At 36.5% G+C, this 21214-nt stretch overlaps 1 long non-coding RNA gene across 6 annotated transcripts in view; it reads left to right on the top strand.

Annotated features, from left to right (window-relative positions):
* LOC139081163 (uncharacterized) overlaps positions 1-20040 on the top strand; it is a 186189-nt gene extending 166149 nt beyond the window's left edge. For 2 of the 6 annotated variants that reach the window (XR_011536241.1, XR_011536244.1), the window contains one exon: positions 18614-20040. This is a non-coding gene — a long non-coding RNA (uncharacterized lncRNA). The remainder of the gene's footprint in view (positions 1-18613) is intronic. The other 4 variants (XR_011536240.1, XR_011536242.1, XR_011536247.1 and 1 more) reach the window with 3 other exon arrangements.
* The last annotated feature ends 1174 nt before the right edge of the window (positions 20041-21214 follow it).

A 21214-nucleotide genomic window follows, 5' to 3' on the forward strand; every position in this document is an offset into this window, starting at 1 on the left:
CCCTCACCTCTTTCTTCTTTTTGATTTCTCCCTTTTGTAATGGGAATGTCTATCTTATACCTATTCCAACCATTGTATTTTGGAAGCAGATAACTTGTCTGGTTTCACAAGGTCACAGCCCCTCTCCAGCTGACCTTTTGCATCAGGATGAATCATACCTAGAGTCTCACCCATACCTCTTGTAGATGTTTATTTAGGTGAAACTTTGGACTTAGAGTTGATACTGCAATGGATTAACACTTTTGAGGATGTTGGAATGAGGGTGAAAGTATTTTGCATGTGCAAAGGATATGAATTTTGAGGATCCAGAGGGTGAAGTTTAATGGAATGAATTGTGTCTTCCCCTCCAATTCATATATTGAAGGCTTAATTCCCAGTTTGATTATATTTGGAGATGAAGCCTTTAAAGACGTAACTGAGTTTAAATGAAGTCATAAGGTTGGGGCCCTAATCCAATAAGACTGGTGTCCTTATAAGGAGAAGAAGAGGCACCAGGGATGCATGTGCATAGATAAAAGGCCATATGAGGACACAGTGAAAAGGTGATCATCTCTAAGACAAGGAGAGCTTGAGAAAGGAAACCTGCCAACACTTAGGTCTTGTACTTGCAGCCTCCAAAACTGTAAGAAAATAAATTTCTATTGCTGATCACCCAGTCTGTGGCATTTTGTTTTGGCAGCCTTAGCAAACTAATACAATGAGGATGTGGCGAAAGTGGAACTGTCATACATTGCTGGTGGGAATGTAAAACATTGTAGCTGCTATGGCAGATAGTATGGGAATTCCTCAAAAAGCCAAACATAGGATTACCATATGACCCAGAAGTTCCACTCCAGGTATATTCCCAAAAGAATTGAAAGCAGAGATCCAAGCAAATATTTATATGCCAATGTTCATTGCAGCTTTATTTACAATAGCGAAAAGGTAGACACAACCCAAGTGCCCATCACCAGATAAGTAGATAAATGGAGAAAATAAATTTGTGTTGTTTAAGCTACCTTGTCTGTGGTAGTTTGTTATAGTAGCCCTAGCAGACAAAGATACATATTTTTACCTAACAAGAGAGTCCTAAAATATAGGAAGAAAATACTGAAAGAAATGAAGGGAGAAATTGACAATTCACCAATAATAGTTGTAGGCTTCAATATCTCACTTTCAGTAATGGATAGAACAACTAGGCAGAAGATCAACAAGGAAATAAAAGACATGAATAACACTCTAAATCAAGTACAGCTAACAGGCATCTATACAATATTCCACCCCTTAAACAGCAGAATATATCTTCTTCAGTGCACATGAAGGTTGTGCAGGATAGACTGTATGCTATGCCATAAAGTAAGCATCAATACATTGAAAGTATTAAAATCATGCAACATGCATTTTACTAATCACAATGAAATAAAACTTAAAATAAGAGGAGGAAATTTTGGAAATTTACAGATACGTGGAAATATAAAAATACAGTCCTAAATAACCAGTGGGTCAAAGAAAAACACCACAACCAAAAATTAGAAAATCCTGTGAGAAAGAATGAAAATAAAAACACAACATACAAAAACCTGTGGGTTACAGCTAAAGCTGTGCTTACAGGGAGATTTATAACTGTAAATGCCAATATTAAAAAACAAAGACTTGAAATCAATAACCATACCTTCCATCTAAGACACTGGAAAAATGAGAGCAAACTAAACTCAAGGCAAACAGAACGAAGAAAATAATGACGATTAGGGCAGAAATTAATTAAACAGTAAATAGAAAAACAATAGAAGGGCTGGCCCCGTGGCCGAGTGGTTAAGTTCACACACTCCGCTGCAGGCGGCCCAGTGTTTTGTTGGTTCGAATCCTGGGTGTGGACATGGCACTGCTCATCAAACCACGCTGAGGCAGCGTCCCACACGCCACAACTAGAAGGACCCACAACGAAGAATATACAACTATGTACCGGGGGGCTTTGGGGAGAAAAAGGAAAAAAATAAAATCTTTAAAAGAAAAAGAAAAACAACAGAGATAATTGAGGAAACCAAAAGTTAGTTCTTTGAAAAAATAAAACTAGCAAACTTGTATCTGGGTGAATCAAATAAAAAAATTTTAAGAAGAATCAGAATCAGAAATGAAAGAAGAGACATCACTATTGACCTTAGAGAAATAAGAAGGATTATAAGAGAATATGGTGAACAGTTTTATGCCAACAATCTAGATAATCAGGAAGAAATGTACAAGTTCCTAGAAAATAAAAACTACTACTTTTTTTTCTGATCCAGTATGGAGCTTGGAAGTCATTGCTCTCATCTTCACAATAAGAAAAAATCTGAACAAACTGAAAATCAACAACTCTTCTTTGATCCGTCAGAGGAATGAGATCACAGGTCAAACTGCTGCCCCCTCAAAATTGGAGAAAGACAAGTGGATACAGAGAATCACAGCTTACTGGAGCAGTAGCTCAGGAGTAGAAATCTCCACTGGAACAAGTACAGGGGTAAGAAAACATAATCTGTAATTGATTAATTGCTGGAGGCCCAATGTGGACAAATTTGAGAATTTAAAACTCCAGAATATAAAAGTCTCTCAAAGACAAAAGAGAAGAAAACAACAAGGAAACCAGAGGAAATTTTAATCTCTGACAAATCCAGCTACAGCAAACAGTAAATACAGCCCAACTCCTGGCCACATAAACATAAAACCTCAGACTAAAGGCCTATTTATCTCAGTTCTTTGTATCCAGTACATCATGTCCATCATTCAACCAAAGATTACAAGGCATGCTAAAAGGCAAAAAAAAATGTGTTTTGAAGAGACAGAGCTACCATAATAACCAGACTCAGTTATGGAAGAGATGTTGGAATTATCAGACCATGAATTTAAAGCAATTATGATTAATATGCTAAAAGCTCTAATGGGAAAAGTGACAACATGCAAGAACAGATGGATAATGTAAGCAGAGAGAGAGAAACTCTAAGAATCAAAAGGAAATGCTAGAAATAAAAAAAACCACAACTAAAATAAAGAACACCTTTGATGGGTTCAGCAGTAGACTGAACATTGCCAAGGGAAGAATTGGTTACTTTAGTGAAATGTCAATAGTGACTTCTGAAGCTGAAATGCAAAGAGGAAAAAAAATTTAAAAGAAGAAAAAGAATATCTAAGAACAATGGAACAATTATTAAAGATGTAACATATGTGTAATGAGATACCAGGAAAAGAAGAGAGAAAGGAACAGTAGAAATATTTTTTTTTGAGGAAGATTAACCCTGAGCTAACTGCTGCCAATCCTCCTCTTTTTGCTGAGGAAGACTGGCCCTGAGCTAACATCTGTACCCATCTTCCTCTACTTTATATGTGGGACGTCTGCCACAGCATGGCTTTGCCAAGTGGTGCCATGTCCGCACCTGGGATCTGAACCTGAGAACCCCAGCCTTCCAAAGAGGAACGTGTGAACTTAACCGCTGCACCACTGGGCCGGCCCCAGGAACAGTAGAAATATTTGAAGCAACAATGATTGAGAACTTCCCCAAATTAATGATAGACACCAAATCGCACATCCAGAAGGCTGAGTTAACACCAAGTAGGATAAATAACAAAAAACAACACCTAGACATATATTCAAACTGTGGAAAATCAAAGCCAGAGAAAACCTTTTTCTCTGGTTCAGCAGAATAAAGCCAGAGAAAAATAACCACCTTACCTATAGAAGGGCAAGTGCAAGAATTATATTGAACTTCTTTTCAGAAATCATGCCAACAAGAAGAGAGTGAAGTGAAATGAAGTGTTGAAAGAAAAAAAAAAAAAAAAACACCAGCCTAGAATTCTTTCTCTAGAAAAAGAATCTTTCAAAAATGAAGGAGACATACAGACTATCAGACAAACAAAACTTGAAGGAATTTACAGGGAATTCGCCTCTCTTGCAAAAAATGTTAAAAGAAGTTCTTAACAAAGAAGGAAAGTGATATAGATAAGAAACTAGGATTTACATAAAGAAAGGAAGAGCATTAGAGAAGGAATAAATGAAGATAAAATATAATTTTTACTTTTCTTATTCTTGATTGATCTAACACAATAATTTGTTCAAATAATAGTAGCAAGAATATATTGAGTGATTGTAGATTATGGATAAGTGAAGTGAGTTACAGTGATGTTATAAGGGACCAGAGGGAGGAGTTGGACATACTCTGTTATAAGGTATTTGTACTATCCATGATGTCATATTATGTTATCTGAAAGTAGATTTTATTTATTATAAATGTATATTTCAAACTCAAGGGTAACCATTAAAATGTTAAAAACGTACAAGTGGTATATCAAAAGAGGAGAAAAAGATAGAATCATAAAATGCTCAATTAAAACTACATAAGGCAAAAAAGCAAAAGACAAAAAAGAACAAGGTAAACAAACAGAATCAGTAACAAATATGGTAAGATATTAATCCAACTATATCAATAATCGCTTTAAATGTTAATGGTCTAAATACACAAATTAAAAGACAGGGAATGCCTGAGTGGATATAAAAAGAAGACCCAACTATAAGTTGTCCTACAAGAAACCTCCATTAAATATAAAGACAGATAGATAAAAAGTGTAGGGATGGAGAAAGATAAACTATTTTATCAATAATAAAAGGAAAACTAGAATAATTATATTAATATTTATATTATATCCACACAAAGCACACTTCACAGTAAGGAAAAGTATCAGGGACAAGAAAGGGCATTATGTAATGATAAAGGGGTCAATTCTCCAAAAAGACATAACAATCCTGAATGTGTACAAACCTAACAACAGAGTGTCAATTTGTGTGAGGCAAAAACTAGTAGAACTGCAAAGAGAAATAAATGAATTCACTATGATAGTTGAAGATTTCAACACCCTTATACCAGTAATTGACAGATCCAGCCAGCAGAAAATCAGTAAGGAGATAGTTGAGCTGAACAACACTGTCAATCAACTAGATCTAATTGGCATTTACTGAATATTTTATCCAACAGCAGCAGAATGAATTTTCTTCTCAAGCTCACAGAACATTCACCAAGATAAATCACATTCTGGGCCATAAAACACAACTTAACAAATTTAAAAGATTAGCAACCTCACAAAATATGCTCTTAGAGCATGGTATTAAATAAGAAATCAATAACAGAAAGATAGAAAACACCAAGCCTGGAAGTTAAACAATGCACTTCTAAATAACACATAAGTCAAGAAAGTCTCAAGAGAAATTAAAAAAATATTTTAAGCTAAATGAAAATTAAAATAAAATTTTTCAAATTTGTGGGACACAACAAAAGGAATGCTTAGAGGGAAATTTGTAACATTGAATGCATGTTTTAGAAAAGAACGATCTAAAATCAATAATCTAAACTTCCACCTTAGGAAACTGGTAAAATAAGAGCAAATTAAATGTAAGCACGCAGAAGAAAAGAAATAAAAATTAGAGAAGAAATATCTTCTAGAATATAAAAGAGGGGATACTTCATAACTCATTCTAAGATGCCAGTAATACCAAAATCAGACAAAGTTCTTACAAGAAAGGAAAGCTATACACCAGTATTTCTTATGATATAGGTGCAAAAATATTAGGAAATGAAATCCAACAATGTATAAAAAATTGTGCACCGTGAATAAGTGGGATTTATTCCAGATATGTGGGCTGCTTTAATATTTGAAAATCAATTAATATAATCCATCACATCAGTAGACTAAAGAAGAAAAATCATTTAATGTCAATACAGAAAAGTCATTTACAAAATCTAATACCCATTTATATAAAAACCCTCAACAAAGTAGAATTAGCGGGGATTTTCCTCAACTTGAGAAGAATATCTACAGAAAGCCTTCAACTAATATCATACTTAATAGTGAGACACTAGATGCTTTCCTGCTAATATCAGGAACAAGGCAATGTTGTCACCTCTCCCCACTCTTAGTCGACATTGTCCTGGAAACACTCCCTAATGCAATAAGACAAGAAAAGGAAATAAGAAGTATACAAATTGGAAAGGAGGAAATAAACTGTTTTTGTTTGAGGATGAAATGGTTCTCTATGTGCAGAAACCCAAATAATTAAGAAAAAACTTCTGAAACTAATAAACAATTATAGCAAGGTTGTAGTATAAAAGGTTAATATACAATAGTAAATTGCTTTCATATATTGCAGCAATAAAATTGGAATTTGGAATTAGAAATACAACACCATTTATGTATTGGTGGATTTGCTTTGCTCATATTTTGTTGAAGATTTTTGCATCTATACTCATAAGAGATATTCATCAGTAATTTATTTTCTTGTCATGACTTTGTCTAGTTTTGGTATCAGAGCCTTATAGAATAATGTGGGAAGTGTTGTGTCCTCTTCTATTTTTGGAAGATTTTTTTTTCAAGATTGACACCTGAGTTAACATCTGTTGCCAATCTTCTTTTTTTTTTCTCCCCAACCCCCCCCAGTACATTGTTGTGTATTCTAGTTGTAGGTCCTTCTGGCTCTGCTGTGTGGGACGCCACCTCAGTATGGCATGATGAGCAGTGCTAGGTCCCTGCCCAGGACCCAAACTGTCAAAACCCTGGGCCACCAAAGTGAGGCATGCAATTTTAACCCCTCAGCCAAGGAGCTGGCCCCAGAAAGGTTTTTTAATTAATAATTTTATGTCTTTATTTGTTATAGGTCTATTTATATTGTTTGTCTTGCTGAGTCAGTTTCGGAAGTTTGTGGGTTTTTAAAATTAATATACTTTATTTTTTTAGTTTTAGGTTTACAGAAAAATTGAGTAGATAGTACAGAGTTTCCATGAACGCCCTCACATCTCCCACTTCATAGTTCCTCCTATTATTAGCATCTTGCATTAGTGTGGTATATTTGTTACAATGATGAATCAATGTGGATATATTATTGTTAACCAAAATCCATAGTTTACATTAGGGTTCACTGTGTTCTACATTCTGTGAGTTTTAACAAATTTATAATGACATGTATCCACAATTATAGTATTATACAGAGTATTTTCACTGCCCTAAAAATCCTCTGTACTCCACCTATTCGTCCCTCCCATCCGCTACTCCCAGCAACCCCCTGAATGTTTTACTGTATCCATAGTTTTGCCATTTCCAGAATGTCATATAGTTGGAATCATACAGTGTGTAGCCTTTTCAGATTGGCTTCTTTCACTTAGAAGTATACATTCAATATTCCTCCATGTCTCTTTTTTGGCTTGATAGCTCATTTCTTTTTATCGCTGAATATTATTCTTTTATGTGGATGTGCAACAGTTTGTTTCTCCATTCACCTATTGAAGAACATCTTGTTTGTTTCCAAGATTTGGCAATCAGGAATAAAACTGCTATAAACATTCATGTGCAGGTTTTGTGTGGAAATGTTTTCAATTCATTTGGGTAAATATCAAGCAACAAAATTTCTGGGTCACGTGATAAGTCTATGTTTAGTTCTGTAAGAAACTACCAAGCTGTCTTCCAAGGTGGCTGTACCATTTTTGCATTCCCCCAGCAGTGGATGAGAGATCCTGTTGTTCCCCTTCCTCATCAGCATTTGACGTTATCAGTTTTTTGGATCTTAGCCATTGTAATAGGTGTGTAGTGCTTAACTTTTTAAAACATCTGTTAGTCATTTACATTTCTTATTTGGTGAATCATCTAGCCAGAACCTAAGATATCATAGGGACACACATATAATCTGGATGCCTTACATTAAGCAAAACTCCTTAATAAGGTTTTATTTTCTTTAAAAGAATAGATGGATGTGACAGGGCATTTTTTGGGACAGAACTCATGATGGGTGAAAAATATGATCAGTACAGAAAATTTGAAATTAAGGGAAATTCATTTCACCAGCAAAAATACCACTCGAATTTTCAGAAAATGACAGGCATTTATTTAAACAAATTTTATTTGAGTAATTCTTCCTGTGCTTTGTCTCTTAGTAAGAAGACATGCAACCAGAAGCACATTCTGTGACTTAATGACCTTAAATTTCTTTCATCCTTGGTATACAAATAAAGGAATCTGGTCTGTGTCTAACCCCAACTGTGTTATATACTGACCCAAAACAAAAGATTTGACTAACATTCAGTCAAGTATAACAGAGATCTTTTGATTTTCATTGCAAAATTTTGTCAACTCTGCTATCATCCCTGAACCAAGTAATTGCAAATGCATTTACCATTGGTAACAGTCACAAGTAGTCACTTCTCACTGGGCATCTTCTCATTATGAGCAATTACCAGGAATATTCTTCTCAGTATTTACATTAGTTCTCTCCTATCTACACACCACTGTCCAATCTTTCATTTGCTTTTAATAAACCTCCCCTTTTTGAAAAATGTGATGAAAGCCTCACGAACATTTCCATGCACAAAGAGATCTGTGTCTTAATTGGCAGCTCTGTAAAAACCATTGATTTACATGAAGGATGGTAAAGGTTCCCGAAAGCTGAAAATGATCTATAGACAATCTAGCCTACACCTCCCTGCAGGATTACCTTTGAATAATTCTCCCAGCAGCAGCCCTGAATCATTACCCATCATGTTTTATACATTTCCAAAGAAGACTTTTGAGACAACCTTGCAGTGTTAATGTTTAATGTTCCATAAACTATTGTCTGGATAAAATTCTCTTTTGTATCTAACCTGCATTTTTATCCTAACTCCATTTAAATTCTCTCTGAAGGTGGCTACTGCTCGTCAAGTTCATTTACATTTTGACAATTGTTATTGATTAAGGGCGTGAGGCTTATGTTTTCAACTCCAATGGTCAATTTTCAGCTGTCATTCACTTGACCTCTCAGCAGCATTGATACAGATGATCACTCTTTCCAAGTTAATATCCTTTATTTGCTTGTCTTCCAATAAACTACATTATTCTGGGTCTTTTTTCTGTTACTTCATTAGCCGTCCCATTTGTCTTATTTTCTAGATTCTCCTTCTCTACTTCCACCCCCTAAAATGTTGGAGCGCCCCAGAGCTCATTCCTTAGTTCTATCTTTTCTCTATTTACATTTTTTCCATAGGTGATATCATCCCTTGGCCTTAAATATCTGCACACTAATGGCTCCCAAATTTATATCGTCATCATAGATCTGTTCCATGAGCTCCAGATTGATATTTTCCACTGCCTACTTGGCAGCTTAAACCTATCATGCTCAAAATCGAGCTCCTGATTCCACCCCCTCCCACCCAAACTATCTTTTTTCAGTGTTTCCCATTGTAGTATGTGGAACCACCATTCATCAGCCGTGCAGGGCAGAATCTTTGAAGTCATTCTTGACTGTTTCTCCTCATAACTCATGTACAGCCTATTAGCAAATCCTGTGAGGTCTACCTTCAAAATATATCTAAAATATTACTACCTTTCAGCACTACCAACACTTCTACCCATGTGCAAGCCACTGTCACCTCTCTTATAGATTATAGATTATTGCAATAGATTTCGGGCTAGTTCTCCTGTGTCCACACTTGTCCCCCGATAGTCAATTTTCCACACAACGTCAAGATTAGGCTTTCTGCTGTTAAATCAATTGTGTTCCTCTAAAATTCCTATTTTGAAGCCCTAACCCCTGGTATTTGAAGATGAAGACTTTGGGAGGTAGTTAGGCTTAGATGAGATCATGAGTATGGGGCCCATATAATGAGATTAGTGCCCTTATAAGATGAGACACCAGAGAACTTGGTTCCTCTCTCTCTGTACCCACATGCGTGGAAGAAAGGCCATGTGAAGATACAGCAAGAAGGCAGCTGTCTGAAATATAAGGAGATAGCTCTCACTAGACCCTGCTGGCGCCTCGATCTTGGATTTCCAGTCTCCAGAACTGTGTGAAATAAATTCCTGTTGTTTAAGCCACCCAGTGTATGGTATTTTGTTAAGGCAGCCTGAACTGACTAAGATGCTTTTTAAAAATATGTAAATTAAATCATGTAATTACCACGCTCAAAACTCTCAAATGACTTTTTATCATTCCTAGAATGAAGTCCAAAGACCTTACTAGGACCTACAAGATTCCATGTGATCTGGATCCCTGCTACTCCTCTGACCTTATCTCTTACCAGGCTACCCCCAGCTCACTGCATTCAAGCCTCTTTGGCTTCTTTGCTGTTGCTAGGTTGCCAAAAGTTCCTCCTCCAGCTAGGGATTTTGCACTTGCTGACCCTCTCCCTCTTCCTCCTGATAGTGGCGTTACTTCCTCTCTACCTTTAGATTTTTCTCAAATATCATCTTCTCAAAAATGCCTTTCTATCCAAAATAGCTATATGTTTACACCATTACTTATTATCCTCTCATCCTGATGCATTATTCTTTATAAACTTATTATAAGCTAGTATTATCTATCTCTAATTTATTGCCTTTCTCCCCACTAGATGGTAAGTTTCATGAGGATAGAGAGGGACTATGTCTGTTTTGCTCATTATTGTAAATTTGTTCATGGTAGACATTTAATAAATAATCAATGTGTAAATGAATGAGTTTGATCTTACAATCACTGCTTTCCATCTGGCTCTTTTGTTTAACTCTGAAAGTTAAGGTAAAGAAGGATGACTTGGAATGACTTTAAAAGTCAAAGAGGAGAAATGTATTTAGCAACTCACTTTCGGTGTAACAGGATACTAACTTCTTAATTTGATGTTTCCACACACAGCTAACTTCTCTGCTTCTTTACCCTGATAAAGTGCATGCTTGTAGTTAGGTAGTCTTTATGGTTTAAGATGAAGTAAGCATCTGATACCTGTAGAAGTGAATTTGGATCCTGTTTAATTTTCTATTTTGACTAATCTTGTGATTTATTCATTCAGCAAATAATGAATATTTGGGGAAAAATAGCCTGGGAAACAAAGATTAATAAGGTCCAGCTCATGCCATTGAGGAACTCACAGTCTTATGAGGACAGGCACATAGTAAGATACTTTCAATAATGATATGCTAGGGTGTAATTCAAGGTAAGGTGTGAGAGCCTATGGGAAAAGAGTGCCTAACAGCTGCCTGGAAAAGTCAGAGAATGCTTCATAGAAGAGGTAAAATTTGAACTGATAGACAAAGGATGAATGAGGCATATTACTAGGCAAAATATGCAGAGGTAGTTTCTGGAAGGATGTGCCACATGAGCTGGGCCATGCAAAAAGCTATGATGGTATAAAAGGGAATCTATGGTAGAGGAAATAGCATGGGCAAAGGCACAGAGTCACATGATTTTAAAAGAATACATGGTTTGTTTGAATGATTGCAAATAATGTGAGTGTATTTGGAGATGTGGAAGATAAGACTAATATAGCTAATCCAAGTTGATTCTGAGATTTCCAGAGTGGGTACTTGAGAGAATACACCATTATAAATTCTATTCCCATAATGCACAGCTAGTTATCAGTAAAAAGGGATTTGATAAACCAGTATAAACTATAGTGTACATGACTCATTTGTTATTGCTCTCAGGAACACTTAACTTTTATAGGAGGATGCCCAGAGAGGACAATGCATTGGCTAGTAGAATTTTGGCATGGGCAAGTAGATCAGACTTAAACTGAAGAGTTTCTAGAAAGTTTTCCTGCTCTTAAAAATCATACCATCATGGTTTCTGCCATATCATCTCATTACCCTAGCAGATTTTAAATTCTTCCTGTAGTACTCTAAAAGGGACAAGAAAATGAATGGGTTTCGTTTTTAAGAATGTAAAATAATCACTCCTCCTAAGCGGAATTCCAAATACCCAGAAGAGATAATACTTGCTTAAAAAAAGGAATTGTAGCAGCTGTTCTTTACCTATCTAAGCAAAGAATAATACATAAGAGAAAAAAAGTCCATGTGTTTTGAGTCACGAAATATCCTCCAGGGTCCAAGGAGAGCTTATATCCAGGTGGGAGAGAAAGTGATTCTCCCTGTGAAACTCAATTCTAAAGAACAGAATCTTTTCCTTGAGGCCTCCTTTTGAGGTAGATCTTCCTCTTTCATCAGTCTAGGTTACTGAGCTACAGATGTGTGAAGGTTAAATTGCAATACCTCAATTGGAACATTTAAGGCCTGGTGGTTGTTCATGCCCTGAGTGCTGTACTAAAAAACAGAACTTTAAAATAGAACATAAAGAACAGGTTCTTTTTTAAAAGGAAGCATAATGAAAATGAGTTCAATTTAGAAAAATGCAGCAAGTGAAGGGATTTGGGCATTTAAAATTGGCTAAATAGCTGTATAGAGAAAGGAAGTTTTAATAAGCCTAAATTTCCATGTCAAATTAATCCTAAATTTACTTAAAAGACCACAGTCTTCTACTTATTGATTATCAGTACTGAGATACATATATATCTCAAGTACTGTGTTAAGTGCTGTTGGTGATGACAGAAAGATCCTTTGTCCTTTGCTTAGAATCTAATTATGGAAGCTAGTCTTATGTTTGAGGACACTAAGATATGTGGAAGTCATTTGGTACAGATCCGTATTCATGCTGCAGGCATTTCCATGGTCACTAAGGAACAGGGTTAGACTGGGCAGCTCTTATGGAGAAGATGAGTCTTGAACTTAGAGTTTTGAAAGAAGGAAATTTGGGGTTTTGAATGGTGGAGAGAAAGGAAAGAAAACATTTTAGATATAAGAAAGAAAAATGAGTGAAGGAATGGAGACAGGAATGTGGTAGGTGATTGTAAGGCAGCCAGTTTGACAGAAGTGGGGCCAGGAATCATGTTGGGGATTAGTGGGGGGTTAGCATGAATCGGTAAGGTGAAGCCAATTGATAGAAGACCTGGAATGCCAGGTTGATTAGTTTTGACTTGATCCTACAGGCAATGGATGTCCTTGCAGGGGAGTGACATGCTGAAAGCAATGCCTTAAGAAGATTAATCTAGCAGTGGTTTTCAGGAAGGATTTGCTTGTCTGTGTGTGGCACGTGATGGATGGGTGTGGAATCAGTGAAAGAGTTAACTCCCAGTTATTGCATTAAGGCTTATCAGAAGCAAATCTTTAAATTCTCCCCTAAGTGATTGGAACAGGGAACAAAGCCAAGCTCGTTTTTTTCCCAATTCCTTTGTTGATATTATCATAATTTATTTTAACTCTCCCTTTTTCTAATTCAGCACGCTGCTCAGGGGGAATTGACAAGGAGAGAACTTTCAGGATGTGGGCACCACTTCCCCTACCTCCTTGCCGCCCCCCCCAACGCAATCCCCCATCCATGCTCAGTGGTCAGAAGAGGTCTGTTAAAACAGGCTTGTGATTCATTCTTCCTTTCCCTGGGGAAGATGTGAGTCATTCAGCCTGTAATTGGCAAAAGCCCCTAAGTCTGGGCTTGGTGCCTTGCTTCAGTCCTCAGCAGGAATACAAACTGTGTTGCTTTCCATTTTCTTCAAAATCACCTCTTCCCAGTGTGACTTCATTATCTGACATTATGCAAAGTCCTAATATCTCAGACAAATCCTTATTGAAATGGAAATACAAATACATATCAAAATGCCAAATAGGGATGAGCTGGGGATTATCTATGTTATTGTTCCCCCAATTCAAGTCAGGTCAGCTCAGTGATTATTTATTGAACAGGCCCACCAGGGATTTATGGACTACATGGGGACAAAGTCTTATCCGTATAACATAAATATATAAGCACAAAAAGTGAACAAACCACATTGAACAGTTAAATAGCAATATGAGATGTATATGATTAGGTGCCAAAATAAGTGGCACAGACAGTTTTAAGAATGGACTGCTATAATTATTTCACATTAAAAGGAAAACCCAAAGCCCTGCAGTAGTATGAACGTTAAGGACTTAAATCAGCTTTCTGTATCTCTTCTATGAGCTTCTCAGATCTGGCATGAGCATAAATGAGAATTGACAGCTAATGGACTCAATATCAAAACTTCATTTCCAAATGGGCTTTTTCTTCTTGTTTTTGAGTTTTTGCTTTACAACATTCTTTCCAAGTAGCTGAGTTCTCCTTTTCATTGAGTGTCATTTTTTTGTGCAATTAAGGGGATTATTTTCTCACTGGAAAAATATAATTTGAGTGCATATATGCAGCAACCTCATTTTGGTTTGAAGAGTAGACTGTAGGGTTATGTAGAAAGTGAATGTGCTCACTCCATCTGTAGATTGATGAGACAGAATTGGAATCTCTCATGGTGTTGCAGTCGCGTCTAGAGATAAGTTTGCTTTATGTTCCTATGCTCACACAAATATCTTGAGGATGCTGAATTTTTGTTGGCAGATTTGAGAATGGATAGGATAAATTGAAGTAAATTTCTAAAAGGAAACTGTGCTTTGGAATCATTCTGACAAGGAAAGGATTTCTCGGATAGAAAGAGGGGCTGGTTCTTGAATAGTGTTAAAATGCATTAGGTTGCCTGGCCTATCAACTCATAAGTACCCATTAAGATTAGCTCCATGTGTTCTGTGTATGCTGCCTACTTGAGAGCAAGGGCCTGAGGGAAGAAGATCTAGAGGATGATGAGAATTATGAAGAGAAACAAAGGAAAAAGAGCTAGAGAAGAAGAGAATGAATATGAATGAATAAGAAATAGAATGGGAGAGAGAGTTGCTCATACTTGGATATGGACCGTTGACAAAGGAGTAGAGTAACGTGTTCATGGTGTTTCAGGAGCGTGATTATTCAAAGGGCAGAGAGTGTGAGTAGAGGATATGGATGACAAACAAAAAAATGGTTCATCTAGACATCTAAAAGATTGTTTGATTCTCCAAACACTTTTCCTCCTTTTTCACGCCTGGTAGATATAATGCATTGAAGTCACATGAAAGGAGAATATTCCAGGGCTGCATTCACTTTTGCTATTGCAAGGTTGGGCTAGTTGGAGCTACTCAAGGTATCAGAACAGTGTAATTCAAAAACAACTGAATATTTATTGCTCAGAAACTACATAATATATGATGATGTAGGCAATCCCTATACTTTCTCCATAGCGAGATATTTTTAAGAGTAACTAGGCAATTTGATGCAGAATAGACATTCATATATAACCTAGTTTCTGAGTAATAATATTTTGAAAGTATTCTATTTTTGAATAATCCTGAATCCTCTTCCCTCAAACTCATATTTTCTACTATTCCATAGCAAGCCCCCTTCCATATTCTAGCTATAAGCTCTTTTACTGCTTCCTCCAACGATGCTTTGTATACCAAGCAGACAGAGAAAGACAGGAGATGGAGGTGGAGGGAGTGGAGAAGGTGGGGCAACTCAACCTAGTATGATTTTTCCCAGCCCTGGCACGTAGGGAAGGTCTTACTGGAAATTTACTGGTTAAATCAGTGTGGATTTCTAGAAAGTCAACATAAAAGCCAAGATATTAGTATTTTTTTTATTTGGCTTAAAAAAATAATTAGTTTACCAGTTTAGTGTGACTTAAACTAGTGCTAAAATACGATTATGAGTCAACTTCTAAAAGCCGGCTCCGTGTTGTTAGTCTGGCCATCTTGGCCTACCTGATAGCATTCCTAGCTGTGGCGTCATCCCAGAGTGGTTATATGGCAGCCCCAAAGCCTGTGAGGAATATGCAAGAATAGGTTGTTAGCACTGAAAGGCTTTCACTTGGATGAATATGATAAATCTAAGTAATTTTCTAAGTCAGCATTAAAGATGCTTATTTTTCAGAGTTTGAAACATTGGAAAAAAGCTTTCTGCATCTTCTTATTTTTCCTTTTCTTAATAGTTGTGGTAGCATTGCCAGGATTCACACAGAACTCTGGAGCCTCCAGGGACTCTGGAGTCAACCTGGCTATGTGTTTCTCTGCCTTCATAAGAAATTTTCTACACATAGCTGAATGTAATGATTTTTATAACTTCTAAGATGATTTTTGCCAAGGGTTTGATGAGACATATGGGAGAAATAACTTTTTTCAGGGTGGCAGAGGTAAAGGGCTATTCCTATGTACCAGTCTCAGCAAGACTCAAAATGAAAGAAAAATTCTGGTTTAACCCCAGAAGGAGAAGTAACTCAATTCCTGTTGATCAGATTTCATCAACTGTAATTCTACCTTCTTTACTTCTCACAGTCAAAGCAGCATTTTTTAAGGAAGTGTAATAGATGTTTCTTTTGTGGCCATTGAGGAAATGTAAGCCTCTGTTATTAAAGACAGCTCCAATGTTCCCAGAATTTCAAAGGAATAAGTTCATCTCAGGAGCTCCAGGAAAGTTTTCACTCATTTATCAAGGAAACTCTATGGTAAACGTTATAACAATTCAAAAAAGTGCTATGTGTAGTACTCTATCTGCCATAGGGAATAATCTCTCAGAACTTCTCACTTGGTGGAATAATCTTGAACAAGATTTACTATTAATGGAAATATTCTTTGAAGAACTAAAAAAAGCTAGAAGAGTATAAAACCTCTTTATTATTCACTGTCCCTTGTAGAACCCAGTAGGAAACTGATTTAACTCTTTCCTTTCAAGATACCAAGGTACACTGGTGTGATGTTCTACTGAATCACAGCTCAGTGACCTGGAAGTGTCAATGCAGTTTGAGGTCGGTTCTCCTCAATCATATAGGTGAGGTTGACAAAGCTCATCTTTGGAGTTCCTTTACCATGTCTTTCAATGCTTTTTTCCCCATTATGATACTTTTACATTTAAAGTGTGACTAATATGCATGCAGTATTTTTATAATCAATTTTAAGTGCACATTTTGATGAATTTTGGTAATTGTATACAAGTGTGTAAACACTACCACAATCCATATATAGAATGGTCCATCAACGTAAAAAGTTTCCTCATGTCCCTTTAACTAGACCCCTTCTCCCCATCCCTGGCCCCAGGCAACCATTTATCTGTTTTATGTCACTATGGTTTTGCCTTTTCTAGAATTTCATACAACTGAAATCATACAGTATAGTCGGACCTCCATATCCATGGGTTACAACCAAGGATCAGAAGGCCTACGATGGTTGCGTCCGTATTGAACACGTACAGACTTTTTTTTCTTTTCATTATTCCCAAAACAATACAGTATAACAACTATTTACATAGCATTTACATCGTATTAGGTATTGTAAGTAATGTAGAGATGATTTCAAGTATATGGGAGGATGTGCATGGGTTATGTACGAATACTATGCCATTTTATATGAAAGGCTTGAGCATCTGAAGATTTTGGTATCTGCAGGGAGTCCTGGAACCAATTAGCTGTGGAGATAGAGGGATAAGTGTATGCAATATTTTATGTTTGACTTTTTTCATTTAGCATAGAGTTTCTCAACCTTGACACTATTGACATTTGGGTTGCATAGATCTTTGTTGTGGAGGACTATCTTGTGCTTTTTAGGATGTTGAACAGCATTCCTGACTTCTGTCTGCTAGACGCCAGTAGCACTCCCCAGTTGTGACAATCAAAAATGTCTCCAGATATTGCCAATTATTCCCTGGGGGGTGGGCAAAATTGTTCCTGGTTGAGAACTATAGACTTGCCATAATGTTTCTGAGATTTATCCATGTTGTTGTATGTATTAATAGTTCACTCATTTTTATTGATAAATAGTATTCCAATTTATGGCTATACCACAGTTTATTTTTTTAATCATATATGAATGGACTTTGGTTTATGGTTATGTTAGAACATTACAAATAATGCTATTTGAACATTCACATATATATTTTTTATGCGGATTTAGTTTTCCCCTTTTTTTGGGTAAATACTTAGGAGTGAAATTGCTAAGTCATATAGTAACTCTGTGCTTAACCTTTTGAGAAAATACCATACTGTTTTCCAAAATGGATACACCATTTTACATTCTCACCAGTAATGCTCCATATCCTCACCAGCACTTGATATTGTTTGTCCCTTTGATTATAGCCATACTCATGGGTGCATAGTGGTATCTCGTTGTTTGTTTTTTTTTTAAAAGATCGGCACCTGCGTTAACACCTGTTGCCAATTTCTCTTTATTTTTTTTTCTTATTCTTCCCAAAGCACCCCAGTACACAGTAGTATATTCTAGTTGCAGGTCCTTCTGGCTCTGCTATGTGGGACACCACCTCAGCATGGCTTGATGAGTGGTGCTAGGTCTGCGCCAAGGATCCAAACCAGTGAAACCCTGGGCCAGGGAAGCAAAGCATGTGAACTTAACCACTGGGCAACAGGGTCAGCCCCTCACTGAAGCTTTGATTTGTATTTCTCTAATGACTAATAGTGCTGAGCATTTTTTATGTATTCATTGGTCATCTGTATATCCTCTTTGGAGAAATGTCTATTGAAATCTTTTGCCTATTTTTAAATTGGGTTGTCTTTTTGTTGTATTGTAAGAGTTCTTTATATATTCTTGATACAAGAGCCCCTTGTCAGATATATGTTTTACAAATATTTAGTCCCAGGCTGTGGCTTACATTTTTTTGTTTTCTTAGTTATGTTTCAAAGAGAAAGCTTTCTTAATCTTGACGGACTCCATTTTATCATTTTTTTTCTTTTATACTTTGTGTTTTCGGTGTCCTATTTAAGAAATTTTATCTAACCTAATATCTCAAAAATTTCCTTCTACGTTTTCTGCTACGAGTTTAACATGTTTAGCTCTTAAATTTAGATATATTATCCATTTTGAGTTAATCTTTGTATTTGGTGTACAATAAGAGTCAAGGTTCATTATTTTTCTCTACAGTTATATAGTTGTTCTGACATCATTTATTTTTTTTTAATTTTTTTTTCAGGAAGATCAGCCCTGAGCTAACTGCTGCAAATCCTCTTCTTTTTGCTGAGGAAGGCTGGCACTGAGCTAACATCTGTGCCCATCTTCCTCTACTTTATATGTGGGACGCCTACCACAGCATGGAGTGCCAAGTGGTGCCATGTCTGCACCCGGGATCTGAACCGGCGAACCCCAGGCTGCTGAAGTGGAACGTGCGAACTTAAACTCTGGGCCACTGGGCCGGCCCCTGACATCATTTATTGAAAAGACTATCTTTTCTCCATGAAATGATCTTGACACATTTGTCAAATATCAATTGACCAAATAAGTATGGAAAGGTACTATGTGTACATGAAACAAACATATATTCTGCCATTTGTGTTTGTGTTCTATAAATATCAAATAAATTGAAATAATTGGTAGTTTTTTTTCAGATCTAAGTTTTGCTGATTTTTTTCTGATTGTTCTATCAATTTCTGAGAAAGAGCTGTTAAAATCCCCAACTATGATTGAGGAATTGTCTGTTTTTCCCTTTAATTTTATCATTTTCGCTTCATGCATTTTGAAGCTTTGTTATTGGGTGAATGCACACTTATGGTTGTTATGTCCTACTGAATTGACTCTTTTATTTTTATGCTAATAATATTATCACCCTTAACAGTACATTTTGTTTTAAAATGTATTTTATTGATATTAGCATAGGAACTCTAGGCTTTTTATGCTCACCATTTGTGTGGATTCCACTTCCAAGCTTAATCACCTGGCTGTTGGCCGAAGCTTCAGTTCCTCGCCATGTAGGCCTCTCTATCAGGCTGTTCATGCTATGCCAGCCAGCTTCCTCCAAAGTGACTGGTCCAAGAGAGAAACAGTATGAATGACCAAGATAGATTTTAAAACCTAATTTCAGGAGTGACATAACCATCATTTCTGCTATGTTCTGTTGGTCACCCAGGTGAACCTTGATACAGTTGGAGATTATACAGGAGTGGGAATACTAGGAGGTGGAGGTCACTAGGCCTGGCTTGGGGGCTGGGTCCTACAGCAGTTTGAGAATAACCACCTGAAAAATGAAGTTTGTACTTATAAGTCGTGATTTAAAGAATAATTTCTTTCCTGCCCAGTGTTCCCCAGGTGCCCAGAGTTGTCACGCTCAGTTACTTCTCAGAAGATATTTAATGAACATGCATTTTAAAAAAATAGACACTTCTGACATTCTCAGCGTTGTGCTAGATCCTGTGGTTGGGGGAGGGGTTGTAAGAAATTTAACATAGTGTTAGCTTTCAAATAAATCACCATTCAATTAAGTCAATACAAATATTTCTGTCATTACTATTAATCTAGGCCCTCGTCTTATTTCCCATTGCAGTAATGTCTCAACTTGTATCCTTGGTTCCAGACACTGTTCCCTTGAATCCATCCTTTATTTTGCTGCTTGATGTATCTTTTTATAGGTCTGATTATATAACTCCTTTTTATAAAATATTTGCTGTTTCTCTATTGCCTATGGAAAAAACAAATCTAATATCCTTAGAAAGTTATTTAAGATACTTGAAAATCTGACCCCAGTCTCTGTTTCTAGCTACGTCATTCACCACCCTCACCTCCTTCACAATGCAAATTATATTGTAGTCTAATTTTTCTACAAACAATTTTCTATAGAACCTTGATTCCGTTAGTTCTGGGGAAAAAAGTCTCCATGGTCATATAAGTTTGAGAAATGCTGCATATTATATTCCCTTCTTAGAAAAGCATACAATATATTAGTATGTTAAAAGCTCTGACAAAACGCTGTAATGAAGACGTCTATTTAACATTAATCAGTTGTTTCCCAACTTATTTGAACATGGAACCAATTTCTAAAACACACTTCTTAACATTCTGCGTAAAACTGTCTCATAGAATATGTTTTGGGAAATGCTGCTCTGTCACACAGGACTATTTGCAGTTTCCTGAATAACCATGTTTTACAATTTTTTGCTTCGAGTAAGGAGGTTCATCTGGTAGGTAGTTCCCAGAAGTGGAAGCCCTACAACACCTTTTCCTCCCTTACCAACCTAGAAAACTTATCCTTCAAAGCCCAGCTCGTGTTTAATCTCCTATAAAACATCTTCTGTCACGCCATACACTTTTCCCTCAGGCAAAATTAATTGATTGTGTATGTCATCATAGAACTTTGCTTATAACCTTTTAATATTACTTCTTATATTTTGTTTGTCTGCCTCCTCCCCTGGTAAGCTATGAGCTTCTTGAAGGGAGGGGCCACATCTTATTCACTTCCTCCTGAGTGTCTAGCATAGTGCCAGGCATTTCAGAGGCATATTCAGTTAATGCTCATTGGACGAATATACATGAAATCATTATCCCAATGCAAGCTGATATGTAATTAAAGACTGAATTATACACTGTATATTAAGTGCTATAAGAATTCAAGAAAATGAAATCAGTGAGAACTGGAATAATTAAGGAAAGTTTCATAGAGGAGCTGGGTCTTGAACTAGAATTTGAAAGACGAGTGGGATTTGTGTAAGATAAACACTCTAAATGAAGACAGAGCTAAGCACGATCCTGGCATATAAGTGGAGTAGCCAGGGAAAATAATGGATGCTGAGAAGTAGAAAAAATC

This window comes from Equus przewalskii, chromosome X, assembly GCF_037783145.1.
Source record: "Equus przewalskii isolate Varuska chromosome X, EquPr2, whole genome shotgun sequence".
Taxonomy (NCBI): Eukaryota; Metazoa; Chordata; class Mammalia; order Perissodactyla; family Equidae; genus Equus; species Equus przewalskii.